The following is a 14,712-nucleotide window of genomic DNA, read 5'->3' on the forward strand; positions in this document are numbered from 1 at the left end:
TCCTATGTGGCTAGGGACCTTTAAATGTCTATTTTACAGAAATATCAGTCTAATATATTTGTACTGTCCTCATGAATAATGTGCTGTTAGTGGATTTTTATTAAAGAATAACTCCCTTAAACATAATTAGATATTAAAGCTGTTTTTTAATAGAAACAGGTTTTTGCTAGATTTTTCCAAAACTAGCGGTAAAGTCTTAGATTATAAAAGTAATATAACACATCTCTCTTCATTAGTCTTGTTTCAATAAGAGAAATAAATATAGGAAATTAAAATGACACTTAAAATTTTTCATTATATTTGTGTCTTGTATGTTACTTCAGTATGATTGTTTTATATAATAAATACTCTAATTTAACTGTATCATACGTTTGTTCACATCAAGTATGAGTATTATCTCTTAGAAGAAAACACTTTTCTGTTCTAAATAGTATTTTATTTTACAATTGAAGGTTATGAAGATAGGACTCCATGGCAAAAATTTTTTTCAAATCATTATATCATGGGCATTGAGGTAGAGTAATGCAGAGAAAAAAATTAGTATCTCAGGGGTCTTCTAATCCAAACATATCTCTCTCTCTCTCTCTCTCTCTCTGTCTCTCACACACACACACACACACACACACACACACACATCCAAGGGTAAAACTCCACAAAGGCAAAGAACAACAACAACAAAAATACTATATATAGTAACTTACTATATATAGTATGAGATTAAAGAAATACAGTGAGGGGCTGGGGTTGTGGCTCAGTGATAGAGTGCTCGTCTAGCACTTTCAAGGTGCTGGGTTCGATCCTCATAAAGGTCCATCAGCAACTAAATTTTTTTTTTAAAAAAAAAGAAATGAAGTTTTGGACTTATCTATTGATGTTTTAATTTTCCATAATGCCACCGTACCCAACTAACTGTGGTTCTCTGTCCACAAAATAACTAAAAAATTATCCCCTTCCTTGCATATTACACTTTTTGTAACTCTATTTTTTTTTTTTTTGCCACTTATGATTAGCTTTTCTTAAGGCTTACCTTCTCTCTTAAAAATACAAGTAAACATTTCAGGCTTTCAGGATTGATGGAAGAAAGTTTATTCAGAAGATTATTAGCTCCTCATCTGCTGTGTGACCTTAAAAAGTCGTATCAGTGTCTGGGTCAATGACCGGGTCTCATTTTTTTCAGCTTTTTAAATGATAAGTTTCTTTCCATTTTAATTCACATTGAAATTCAATGAGTCTTTTTAACAAGTAACTTTTTGGGGTTCAAACGTTTTAAAATAATAATCTATGAGAAGTGTGGAAGACCAACCTTGTATGTGACTGAGTCACACTCCCCAGCTGGGTGCTGAGGTGCTCAGGCGCAGAAATGTGGCAGAGCTTTCCCCACCCTTCTTGGGTTCGAGGGTCAGTGCATGGGTGTGTCTTGCTACAGCCCCATGGGTGGAGCTATGCTCACCTGTTCCTTTGTAATATAACCCCTTGCCCTGTTTAGGATAGGATCTTCCATGGAAGTGCCTTGTGTGTGTCCCCTCCTCTTACTGTGCCCTTGGGTGTGGCCTACCCAGGTGTCAGTCAACCTGCTGACAGTGGACATCATGAAGATAGACTCAGCCCCCTGAAACCTGACCCCTTGCCTCATTTGAATAGCTTCTCCTCAATAAAAGGGGTCAGCGTGTGCTCTTGCTCTCTCTCTTTCTGCGGACCCTTAAGGTCGGAGGAGCCGTCAGAGCAACCCCAAAGAAAAAGGTATTTGTGTCTCTTGTGTGGTTATTTTGTGCAGCCCAATTAGCCCAGTTCAACTGGAGTGACTTGTGAGCCTCTAAGTTGCAAGAACAGAAACCTGGCAGAGAAGCATGTATCATGAGTACAAATCAAAGGAACCACACGTTCACATTTGCAAAAACTCATCTCAGAGGGAACTCAGTTTTTATCTCCAGGTTGCCTCTCACCAAGTGAAGTCTGGCGGTTTCTGGAAAAACTCCTTTCAATCCAGTGCTTCTCAGGGTCTTCAGGTAAACATTCCAGATGAACTCAGCCTCTCTCCTCCCTTATTCCTGGGATGGTGTTTAAATTTCAGAAGAGTTCTGTGAAATCCATTTTCAGTGGGACTGAGTATCTGCCGGCATCTGTCCCCCGCTGAGGGACTCAAGTGTGTCAGGAGAGTGAGTACTTGGCAGATGATAGGGGGGCAGGGATTTGGTCAGATCACAAAATATCTTTACATTGATTTAAGAGAGCTCACAAAATGAAAATCATAAAATAGAATCTCAGAACTCATATGCTTCCTCAGTCTTTGCAAATGTTGTTCTCTCTGTCTGGAACCCGCCCTTCTGAGACTTTATAACTACTGCATTTCCACCAACAGTTAGCTGTAAAAACAACTCTTTGAAGAAATAATTCAAAACCCTCAGTCTGGTAGTGTGTCCATCTGCTCTCTTTGGGACCCTGTGCAGACTTCTATTTACGCTCTCAAAGTTTTGTTTGCTTGTCTGTCTTCTCCATGGACTGTGAGTTCACAGCAGGCTGTGCTGTGTCATATTCGCACCTTCCTCCTCCTCAAAGACTCCTTTCCATCTCCTTCCCCTTAGAGAGTACTGTATGCCTGCCTCTTCAGTTAGCTTGAAACGCAAAAGCGGCTTCCTCCCTGCCCACTTGAGATGGGTGGAAAGATATAGCATCCTTTCTCCTAGAGTGGGAACCAGAGAAAGGTGATGCTGAACTAATTCTACTGCTTCTTTAATCATTTAACCATGCTCTTTACTTCAAAGATTGAAGGAAAGTACTTCATTAACCAAGACTGCAACTCCGTCATTTGGAAAGGAACATCAGAACAATTAGTGATCCCTGACACCAGACCCTTCAGAACAGTTACCCTGGAGCTCTCCCTGACTCCCTGCCCACTGCATTTGATGTCAGATGGCCATCCCGCCCATACTGCATGAGCGGGTGACACATAATCAGACCAGGATGACCTTCCCAGGGATGCTCTTAAACAATAAATCCATCTCAGAGCTGTTCGGCTTCATTGAACAACATAACCTCTGTCTTGAAAATTTGTCAGTCCCATAGCCACTATCAAGTTCAGCACACACAATGTGAACCATGCACAATCCCCTCCTACAGTTGACTGGTTTTCCCCAAGAGCACACAACAGGCAGGAGGGTGACTTGCAGTGCGGATTGAATGATGAGCAGAGCCAGTGAGAGTCTCGATCTAAGATGTCAAAAAAATATGCCCCTAACCAAAGCAATTGATATGAGATATAGACGTTATGGGAATAAGATTGTAAGGAGCAGGGAGAGATGGAGAGGGGCTAAGATTTATGCTTCTATATGGGAAAAAAAAATTTACCTGAGAGCAGACTTTTCATGGACTTACCTACTTGTTCCACTATTCTGAAGCAACACAACCTGAGATCCATAGCCACAGCAACAATAAATAGAATCTCAGAACTTCCAGAGCTCACTAGATGACAGAATATCTGAGCACTAAATACAAACTCTTCAGCATTTTATATGACATCCTATTCTCTTCAATTACTAGAAGTATTGTTAGTGATTCTCTCTGTCTCTCTTGAAACAAAAATAGATAACTAAAGCATGCAATCAAAATGAGTAGATAAGATAAAAACCTCCATATCCACTCACAAAAGAAAATCCTGAATGGATACACCTGCTTAACTAGTTTTAAGTCAGTAAAAGGTTATCAACAGAGATAACATTGAAAGCCTCCTGGTCTTTATACATTGATCACTAGTTCCCTTCAGATCCTAAAAATGAATGTCAAAGAATAGAGTGATGGTAAATGGTCATTTTTAGTATGTCCAAAATATCCATACTAAAGATAGGAGAAAGTGGGGGAGAGATATGAGGCAATCCATTGTGGAAATCTTTGTATTAGGAAGGCTATTAATTTTTTCTCCTGTTATAATTCCTTATGATCCTTCTTATGAAAACAAATCCATAAGTATCTAAAAGAACGGCCCAGAGCGAATCCATCATCCCATTGTTCCAATGCTATAGTTTGGGATTCATTAACCTGCTTTATTAGTTCTGGCACTGAGGGCCTTGTCACGAGTTACAGAGCAATTAACACTAAGCAATTAAAATATTTAAATCTTTAAAGCAATTTCCCAAGACTAAGTCATCAGAATGTGCCTTGTTGTGAATTTCACCCTCTTGCAAGAGAGCTAAGCAGTAATGTTTCTGTAGTTGATACTGATAATGGTGACCCAGCAAATCATACTGCCAACAGTCATTATCTTTAATAGCTCCAGAGATAAGGCAATTAAAATGTTGAATTTGTTCAGGGTACAGATCTAAAATAGCTGTCTTTTGCAGGTCAATAATAATATTTTTTGAAGCTGACATATCAATATCTTTACCTTTGACATCCTCCCAAAATAATAACCCAAGAGAGAGCTTTTCACATCAAAAGGAGCACTACAGGATTGAAAAAAATATATATATATATATATATATATATACACACACACACACATATAATATTCCTGTATACACACACACACACAAACACATTTGCTAGAATTGATATTCTAACTGGATTCATTCACTCTGGATCATACAAATAAATCCTCAGTTCCTAGAAATATGAAATGTTAGTGTTTTTGTTCTGGCACCCTAACAGAGTATGCTAGCAATTCACCACACAATGATGATTCCCCAAGACTCAAGGAAGAAGAAGACTGGAATCAATGGGCATATGACTTCATATCAACCAAGAAAAGATTTAAAAAGGAATCATTCAGGGCAGAAGTCACCAGTAAGGATAGTCAATATCAGGACAAGTCCCATCATGGATCTCTTGCATGTATTCTGCAAAACATCACATGTGAAGGCATGTAGGGAGAGAAAATGTGAAATTTTTGCATTGCTCATTTATGAATGAGAAACAGCAGTTCCTCCCTGCAGGAGTATCCCAGGCTGGATTGAATGGTAGGACAGCCCTTCAAACTTACTTTATCACTGTGTGATCATGTCTGAATTAGATCAAAGAAATAAAGAACACGGAGCACACGCTGTCCCCCATCTTCCCTTACCTATATAAAAATGGAATTAACACTCTAGTTTTTTAAGTGTGTATATGTGTGCGGTGTTCTGGGGATTGAACTCAGGGCCTCAATCATGCTAGGCAAGTGCTCTACCTCTGAACTACTTCCCTCCCCCTTTTCCTTGGTTTTTAAAAAGAAAGGTTTGGGTTTTATGGAGGTGTGGGAGATAGCATGGTTGGTTCAAATCTTGTTCTTGTGCTCAGACAAGATACTTATAGTTCATTCCTCCTCAGAGTGAATGAAGCTAGCATTTTGGACACGACTTGCCACATTTTGGGCCCCTAACTTTAGCTGCTTATTCCAGTGGGGTTTGGGAAGTGAGAGCGGAACACCTTAGCAGAACACCTTAACATCTGTGGCAAGGAGTTTACCTAATAATTATCTCTCCTTCAACCTCTTTCCCCTCCATTCTCACTAAAAGGAAAAGTTGGATGATCATCTGTCTCTTTCGCAAGAGATAGCGAGGGAGAGACTGCTCACTGATGGTGTTTGCATGGTTTCTTTCTCCCATTCCTGCTCTGCTACCTCCACAGCACTCCAAAGTGCTGTCTTCCTCACCCAGTCCCCATCCTCCCAAGCTGCCACCCGCACACCTACCTCACAAAAGAAGGAGCACCTGGTTGGGACTGGTGTTTTAGTCAGCTTTTTCTCTACTGTGACCAAAAGACCTGATGAGAACAATTTTAAGGAGGAAAAATGTATTTGGGGGCTCACAATTTCAGGTTTCAGAGGTCTCAGTCCAAAGACAGCTGGCTCCATTCCTAAGGGCTGAGGTGAGGCAGATCATCATGGCGGAAGAGTGTGATGGAAAAAAGCAGGTCACATGTTAATCAAGAAGCAAAGAGAGATTCCACTCACCAGATACAAAATATATACCCCAAAGCATGCCTCCAGGAACCCACCTCCTCCAGCCACACCCTACCTGCCTCCAGTTACCACAGTTGATCCCTATCAGGGAAAAAAAAAATGTGCTGATTAGGTTAAGACTCTCTCATAACCCACCCAATCATTTCATCTCTAAACTCTCTTGCATTGTCTCCCACATGAGCTTTGGGGGGACATCTCATATCTAAACCATAACATCCGGTAAAGTTGGAAGGAGAACTGGGCATGCATAGCCCTTTTCTCTTCCTATCTGAATTGCACCACCCACAGGGAACAAACACAACTCTGCTTCTCTATACCACACAATGTACAGCAGTTGCTCCAATTCTTGTCCAAGTGAAGCACACTTGTGCTTTGGAGACCCTTCCTTCTAACCCCAGTACAATGTTAGAAAGACCCCTGCCCACAGATACAAGCCATATTCTCATGTGATAATTTCATCAGAGTAATCTGGAGTTATACTTTTTTTCTCAATTGTTTCAATCATTATTTTTTTATTCTGTAAGAATTGTTTCAGAACTCAGGAGGAAAAAGAGGGGTTTTTTTCTTTGTTTGTTTGTTTGTTTTGATGTTGTTTATATTTCAGTGAGTAACTTACTCCTAAGGGCCATTTATCAAAAGCAGGAGCTGATTTTTTTTTTTTTTTTTTTTTTTGGTACTGGATATTGAACCCAAGGATGCTTTGCCACCGAGCTATATCCCCACCTTTTGTTTTTTCTTTATTTTTATTTTATTTTAAGTTGCTTAGGACCTTGCTAAGTTGCTGAGACTTGGATTTGCCATCTTCTAACTCAGTCTCCCTTGTTGCTGGGATTGTAGGCGTGCACCACTATGCCTGATTTGAGCTGACTTTTCATTAACTACTTTATCTCAATGCAACAGTGTTTAGTAACACTGGAAAGTTAAATATTCATAAGACCTGAAAAGACAGGTGCACAATTATAACCTTTGCTTCTTATCATGGTTCTCAGTGTGTGTGGGTGCTGGTGTGCTTACACCTATGCTCCTTTCTCCATTTCTCAAGGTAGATAAGTTTGTAGTGCATAGTTCTAACATTGTCAGCCCCAAACCCAACCTTCTGTCTTCAGATCTGTGAAGGCAGCCCCTTTCATGTACTTTTTAGGAAACTCACACTCTCTACCCACTGCATTTTCCTCAGAACCTATACCTGACTCTTGCAGGATCAAGTCAACCAGAACAGAGTTTCTCGGCCTCAATACTGTGGGCATTGGGACCACATAATTTCTGTTGTAAAAACCTATCTGTTTTGTGCATTATAGGACATGCAGAACTGTCCCTAGGCTCTACCCACTAGACATCAGAACTCTAACCCTCAACAATGTTGTGACAATAAAAAGGTCTCTAGACATTCATTACCAAATGTCCCCTGGGGAAAAAATTATCTAAGAACCAATGCTGAAGATTAATCTCTCAGAGACGTCTTTAGAACTGACATAACTCTTCTGATACATAAACACCTGAAGACATATTTGACATATAGGGACAGGTGTGAAGAAAGTTTGAATTTATAGTACCACTGCAGAATAGGAATGATTGTGTAATTGGTCCCAAACATGAAGTCCCTTGAGGTACTGGAGCCTCATGACACTTCAGAATTTGCACACCTATGAAGCCTGTCCCCTGGGCTGGCTTTATGATTTTTCTGAAAGCCTTTTAAATAACCTCTATTGCCCAGAAGGTGACTCTTAAACACGCCTCCCCCATTTCTATACTATGGAAGGACAAACATTAATTCTCAGGGACGGTACAATTCAAACATATAAGGAGGAAATGAGACTTTCCTAACTACCTCATAATTTTCATGGTATCTGTCTCAAAGTGAAGTCGGCACTTCACATTGTTATGTTTCAAATTATTATGCAGAATCATACCCACTGGGTACATAATGACACATTGCCTTAGATAAGACATTCCTCCTCAAAGGAAGAACTCAATTTAATTCTCAGCCAAATAGTCTCAGTCTGAGGGAATAGAAGGCAGTAATTTTATCTTTTCATTTAGTTATAGTCTCTTTGGAAAAAAAATTGAAAGTCTCATAAACTACTTCATCAACTATGAACTTGAGTTTTGTATGAACATGCAGGAAAACCTACATGGTCTTCATAAACACACACATGCATGCACACACGCACACACACTCCTCTCTGAAAATACTGAGCTGGACTCTGCTATAATGTCCCACACTTAGAGGGACATTGCCCCCTCGGCTTGCTTTAATGATTTGCTATCATCACCTTGAAATTATTAATTTTGAATAATGAGCCACAAATTATGTAACCGGTCTTATTGTGCAGCTGTTCATGCACCATTGAACAACATCCATATGGAGGAACATCTTCCTCTTTGGTTAAGTCAGATGAAATTTTTTTCAGATAATTCCTTTCCCTAGGCTTGAACTTAACAAACAAGGGAGAGAAGGTGACACTCCTGAGGCAAACACAGCATTGACTTTTCTCCTTGGCAGTTTAACTTCTTCCAGTTCTCTTGAGTCCTTTGTGGGAAAGTTTTCTGTGCCAAGACAAATTGTATTTGATTATGAGTGGCAAAGGTGAACTGCAGTAGATTGCCAAATGTCCACAAGAATTCCTTCCATCCCTGTGCACACAGCTTTCCCTCTCTACCCATCAAGAGGTGGACTCCATTATCCTGCCTTGGATTTGGACCGGTCCTATTTCTTTCTGTGATTAAGAAGCATAAAAGTAAGTGATATTGGGTTAATTTTGAGCCTGGGCCTCAAGAGACCTTGCAGCTTCTGCTTTCAATGCAAGCCTGAACCCACCATGAGAAAAAGCCTGGCTTAGCCTCCTTAAAGATGAAAAAATACATGGAAAGAAGAGTCAGGCAACAGCCAGAGTCAGCTGCCAACAATGTGAGTGAGGCCATCTTGGATCATGGAGCTTGGGTCCAGCAGTCAGAGGACTGAAGCCATATGAGTGACACTAAGCAAGACCAGCAAAAGAGCTACCTGAGCTGGACCAATGCTGTTCCATGTCATTGTGAGGAGGGAAAAAAGTATTTTTGAATAATTCAAGCCATTAAGGTTAAGATGGTTCAATTACACAACAACAGGTATCAATAGGAAATAGACATTTTATATCAGGGCTTTATAAATATTTCCATCCTATTTCTTCTCAGTTCTTGCTTTTTCTTATTTTATAAGGAATTGAGAGGAACTCCTACAATTCTGTGTGGGATACATAAAGTCTGCTATTGGTAATGTTAGCTTAAAGTAGGAGTGTTGTCATCTCACTAGCAAGAAATGCTTCTAATTTAACATCTTTATTCTTCCAGTTACATAAGGTCAAAATTCTGGATTAATGAACCAGGAGACAAAAAGGGAAAGGTATCAAGAAACAGTTAATGAAAGATAAAATCTTTGAGACCATTTCCTTCCTAGAATCCCCTAAGTTGAATCTATCACTGAATTTTCTTGGACAAACTTTAGAAAACTCTCTTCTTTTCTCATCTCCTAAATTCTGCACATCAAATGTCAAATATTCCATGGGCTCCTCTGCTTTCCTAGGATTTTCACACAGGTAGGAAAAGACCATGCGATGGACATGTGTGGAAGTGACAGGTGTTACTTGCACACTTGATCAGTGTGTGGCATTCATCTCTCTCTTTGCCAAAGCAACCTTAAGAGGCCATATATCTAGGGGTTTCATTTGCACCAGCCTAGACCCTTGCATGTAAAAACTGCCACCTATTCCACTGGCCCAAAGTATACAGAAAATGTCAGCAAAGAAGTAAATCTTTGATGTGTTAAGCCACCAAGATTTTTAAGTTTGTGTGCTGTGGTTAGGATTACTTGCCTTGATTTATACATTAATTTTCTTATATTTTAACTTTCAGTGATCAGAGTGCAAGGTCTAATGGCCTTACTTTTTTTTTTCTGTCACTGTGTAGCTCTTGACCCATTCCTATATAGTTTAGACAGCTTTTTCACTGCTGTGACTAAAGGACCTGACCAGAATAACTATAGAGGAAAAAAAGTTTATTTGAAGGTTCACAGTTTCAGAGGTCTCCATCCATAGAGAGCAGACTCCATTCCTTGATTTCTCTTCTTGCATTGTCTCACATGTGAACTTTTTGGGGACACATCCAAATTTGCACACTGTACAAATTTGTACACTGTACAAATTTACAGTGTAATCTGAAAGATTTAATTTTCTCTTTGTATATGTGGAGTAAAAAAGTATATGTTCCTATTGGAGTCTTCCTTTGTAAAGTACTAATTATAGCTCATCAGAGTTATTATCAATTGTAACCGACTTGCCATTAGCTGTAATTACAATTACATTAGTGAACATTATCCACAGTTTCATTTGTACATGAAATTGCAAAATATATTTTTAATATGCTTCTGAGGAAAATGACTCTAATATGCATCTAGACTAAATATGATAGAGTAACTCATGCTAGGAGGAGATGAACAATGAAGATTCTCTACTACTTGGCTTTAAAATTAATCACAGCTAAGTTTAACATCTGAGATATCAAAATTCTTAAGTAAATAATTAAACCTTTCATCACTTTTAAGAAGTTGATTTCAGTATTGGAATATAGAACATAAAAATAGTAGTGCATACATTCCTACTTAATTTTTATTTCCCTTTGTTTAAATATTTCTAATTAGTGCATTCTCATGGCTATGACTTTCAGTCTTAAAAAGGCTATTAGGAGGTAGTAGAAGTTTTAAAATTAATCTATGTTGCTTTCTTTATCCAGTGAAGTTCTTCCATCCCACTCAATAAAATCAGTGTGACCCTTACGACAATGACAAATACTCCTTTGTATTTTGAGACAGAAAAAATGGGTTAAAGGCAAATTCCACCAACCAACCATTACTTTCTCCAGCTGTCTTTGGGTACCCGTGGTTCTACACAACTAGGTTACAATACTTCCAAAGTCCTCAACTTGTGTGTAATAGTTGATTAGCTACTAAACTCCGTGTACATTCAAAATAATATTGTACCATATATTTTCCATGATTATTCATCAAAACTAGCTTTCTCATGAGTGAAAGTCTATATTCAGTAAGCTGATGAAACTAGCAGATCTTAATTAATTTTACATTGTGATTATGATGTCATGTAAAATATTTTTTTATACACAATGATATAGAAGTCTCAAATTTTTAAGACTCAAATTTTTCAAATGCCAATTCATATACTATTGACTCAGCACAAATAGAGATAAAATATTTATGTTGAAATTCAATGAGTGAATATTTACAATTTATAAAATAAAGGCTATATGCTGGTAGTTAGAATATATAAAATTGAAAGAAGTCATCAATATTCATGACTGCTGTCAGACTTACATATTAAAAAAGATGCATGACTTATTGTGCATTTTCTTTTTAATATTCTGTCTTTAAAAACACTGGGATCTTGGAGGATTCCAGGAACTGTATCTTCTTCCTGACCAAATTCTAACTACGTTGAAAAATAAAATAAAGATATATAGGTCAAAACCAGAATATCACTTCAATATGGATACAGACTAATTAGAGGATATAGCTCAGTATGAGGGCTTGTAGGTAAAACGAGGCTGGGCAAATTTCTCTGAGAGGTACAGATGCCTCTGGTGGAGGTGAGTAGAGTGAAAGCCTGCTCTCCATATCCAGCCAACTCCAAAGCAGAATAAAGGTCATCATCTCTAGCAACTGTCATGATGCTATTAATCTGGAAACTGCTTCACCTCTATAACAATCTGCAAGGACCACTAAAGACAGTTTTTTAATTTTATTTTTTGGGATCAGTAGTTACACATTCATGATTTTGTCTCACATCAAACCAGTTTTTTTGCTCTCTGCCCCAAGATCAACTGAGATTTTTGAGCATCTTAACATCTCACAGAACATCACACTCATCTCTGTACTGATAATTTTATATTGACTTGACCTCAACAGGAAGAAACTATTTCCTTAGACCCCTTAGTAAGATGTAGGTGCACCAGTGGTGGAGGACCTTACAGCAGGTATTATTCAGCATCCTGTCAGGGAAAGAGAAATCACTCCTTACAACTTAATGTAAGGAACTGATTAAATAGAAGTTGATGAACTGAAAAACTAAAATGGGTCCATCGAATTAACACAGAACTAGATGCTTCCAGAATCAATTGTCAACCCTATAGAGGATGCTGAGGATATAAGAACCCAGGACTTGGGTCTTTAAAGCCCTATAGACTCAGACTCCTGAGGAAAGGGAGGCTATACTGAAGCAGGCCAGCGACCCCCACCCAGAAGACTCCATAATTAAGCTTCTCCTCTCCTTAGAAAGATTTTTACAGAGTACCAGCAGACAGGATGTCTGCAGAAGGCAGTGCTGTTTGAAGCTTCCTCTTTCTTGTAAATGCCAGGTTTGCACATAAAAGGTGTGATAGAGTAGAGTCTTCAAACTTGTTGTACATAAAGATATTATCTCTGGTTTCTTGGTTAAAAAAAAAAAAATACTTGTGAAACCTGTATCTTGTCTAGGGGATGGAACAGAGAGCACTTGTCATGTGAATCTCCAAGTCCCCCCACCCTTTGAACATTGGGTATAAAGTTCAAAGAATTTCCAAAATCTCTGTCCAGAGAATGTCTCAGGCATGAGCTATACTCTGGACCTGCCGGCTGAAGCCAATAAATGTGCTTCCTACTAATTCCTCAGGTGCCCAGTTTATTCTGCCCCACATCAATAAGATTGGTGCTGAACTTAAGGAGCTCAGAGGAACTGGTCCAGAGTAAAATCCAGGTCTCAGACTTTTAAAGAGGGCAGCTGCTCAGTGGTTGCTAAAATATCTGAGGGTGTATGATGAAACCTGCCAGGAGTGCTAAAAAAAGTTGGAGAATGGAACCAGCTGCCAGTACCAGGTGAAGTTTTGTTGCTGTGGCGACACAGAAATGAACAGCAAGCAAAAGGGAAACAGCAAAGCCTTTCCCTTCCTCTGCCCTCCTGCTGTCTCTAGTCCCATTAATTGGCAGAATTTACCAAATGCCTAGGAAAGGAGAAATCACTTTGCAGAGTTCCAGCTTCAGCATCAAAGATCATTAAAGGGTTTTAACAAAATATATTTAACAATTACACCGACTGCACAAAGAAGTTCTAACTGCATAGCAAACTGTTCACAGCCTCAATCTATAGCCCTACTCTGCCTCTCTTGTAATTATCAGCTAGCTATCTGGTTGGTCTTCATGCAAATGCTTAATCACTTTCTCTAACTCCTAGTGGATTGCACATAAAAATTCTCACATCTCTATGCCTTTGCTCACACTAGTCATTCTGCATGGAATTGTCCCCTCCTATCCTATCCAACTGATTTCCATGATCATCTTAGAAACAATGATTTATACTCAATGAGCACAGGGTGCTGCATATTGCTCCAGACCCTTTATGTATTCAACTTATTTAATCCTCCTAAAAAGACTATAAGATTTATCCTATTTATTTCCTACTTTAAAAATAAAAATGGTTGTCAAAAGATATATAGCTAATAAAAGTAGAATCAGCACTCCATAGCCTGTGTCTTAACCACAAAATATTGCCTTACAAGATCTAATTTTCAAACTCCTCTAAAAGACTTCCTAGACTACCCCTGGCCAATTATTTGATTCATTCTTGTTTCTAACATATTTTTGACATGATAGAGTAATATTTCCATTTGGATTTATATCTCTGTATCTTTTACAAATATTCTAGTGTAAAGCTGTCCAATAGAACTTCCTGCAGCAATGGAAAAGGGCCATCTATCTCTGTGTGTCCAGTATGAGAGCCACTAGCCACATATTGCTCTTGAGCAGTTGAAATGTAGCCAGTACTACTGAATTTACTGAATTTAAACTGATAAACTTAAGTTTAAATAGCCATATGTGGCTAGTGACTACCATATTGAATAGTACATAGTTCAGGTTATTTCCTCAAAAAAAGTTCATTGAATGAATGAATCATTTATGATAAATTTCAGTGGATAAAGGAAAACATTTGGAGAGCATCATTTAAGTTTTTATTTTTTAACCATATATAAACTCATATTATTTAATTTATTAATAAACATGTATATGAATAAATAGTCAATAAAATATCATATAGTACCACCACCAAGACCAATCCTGGTTTATGTGATCTGTATCCACATTCCACATAAAATGTGTTTTCACTGTAAAAATTCTTAAAGGAAATTTAATAACTTTGTATAAATATTTAATCTATAGTTGCCTATGCTCACTCTGCTCTTAGCCTCCCCCCACCCCCCCTTGAATGGTTCAGTGAAAAAGTCCAGTGACTAAAGCAGTTCCCAGCCACAGTAGGGACTCAATAAATATTTATTGAATGAATGAACGAATCAAGCATACTAGGGCATCGTGATGACGTGTAAAAATCTAACCTTCAAATCGTTTCCCAATATTATGTAATTTTTATGAATGCTTGATGTGATCCTTAACAAAACAGGTAGGCTGAATTTTGAAATTTTTTTCCTTGGCATTTTGAAACAAAACTCCTATTGCTTCTGACTTCCAAACAGAAACTATGTCTGTTCTCTCACATCCCTCTTCAAAACGCTTGATTGAACATAGGCCTCTGGCTGGGCAGAAACCACAATATTTAAAATATAAAATTTAGGAGCAGGAAAGAAAAGAAAAAATAAAGCTTTTAAATTGATTGCAAGTGAAACCAACTAAAACCGAGATTGAAACCTCTACCCAAGGTTTACAGTCCCCCAGATTGTCCAAGGCCAATGGGGCCAGGGATTTCCGA

The sequence above is a fragment of the Marmota monax genome, unplaced genomic scaffold (genome assembly GCF_021218885.2).
Source record: "Marmota monax isolate L192 unplaced genomic scaffold, Marmota_monax_Labrador192_F-V1.1 WCK01_AAM20220418_F8-fsc00159, whole genome shotgun sequence".
NCBI classification, from domain to species: Eukaryota; Metazoa; Chordata; class Mammalia; order Rodentia; family Sciuridae; genus Marmota; species Marmota monax.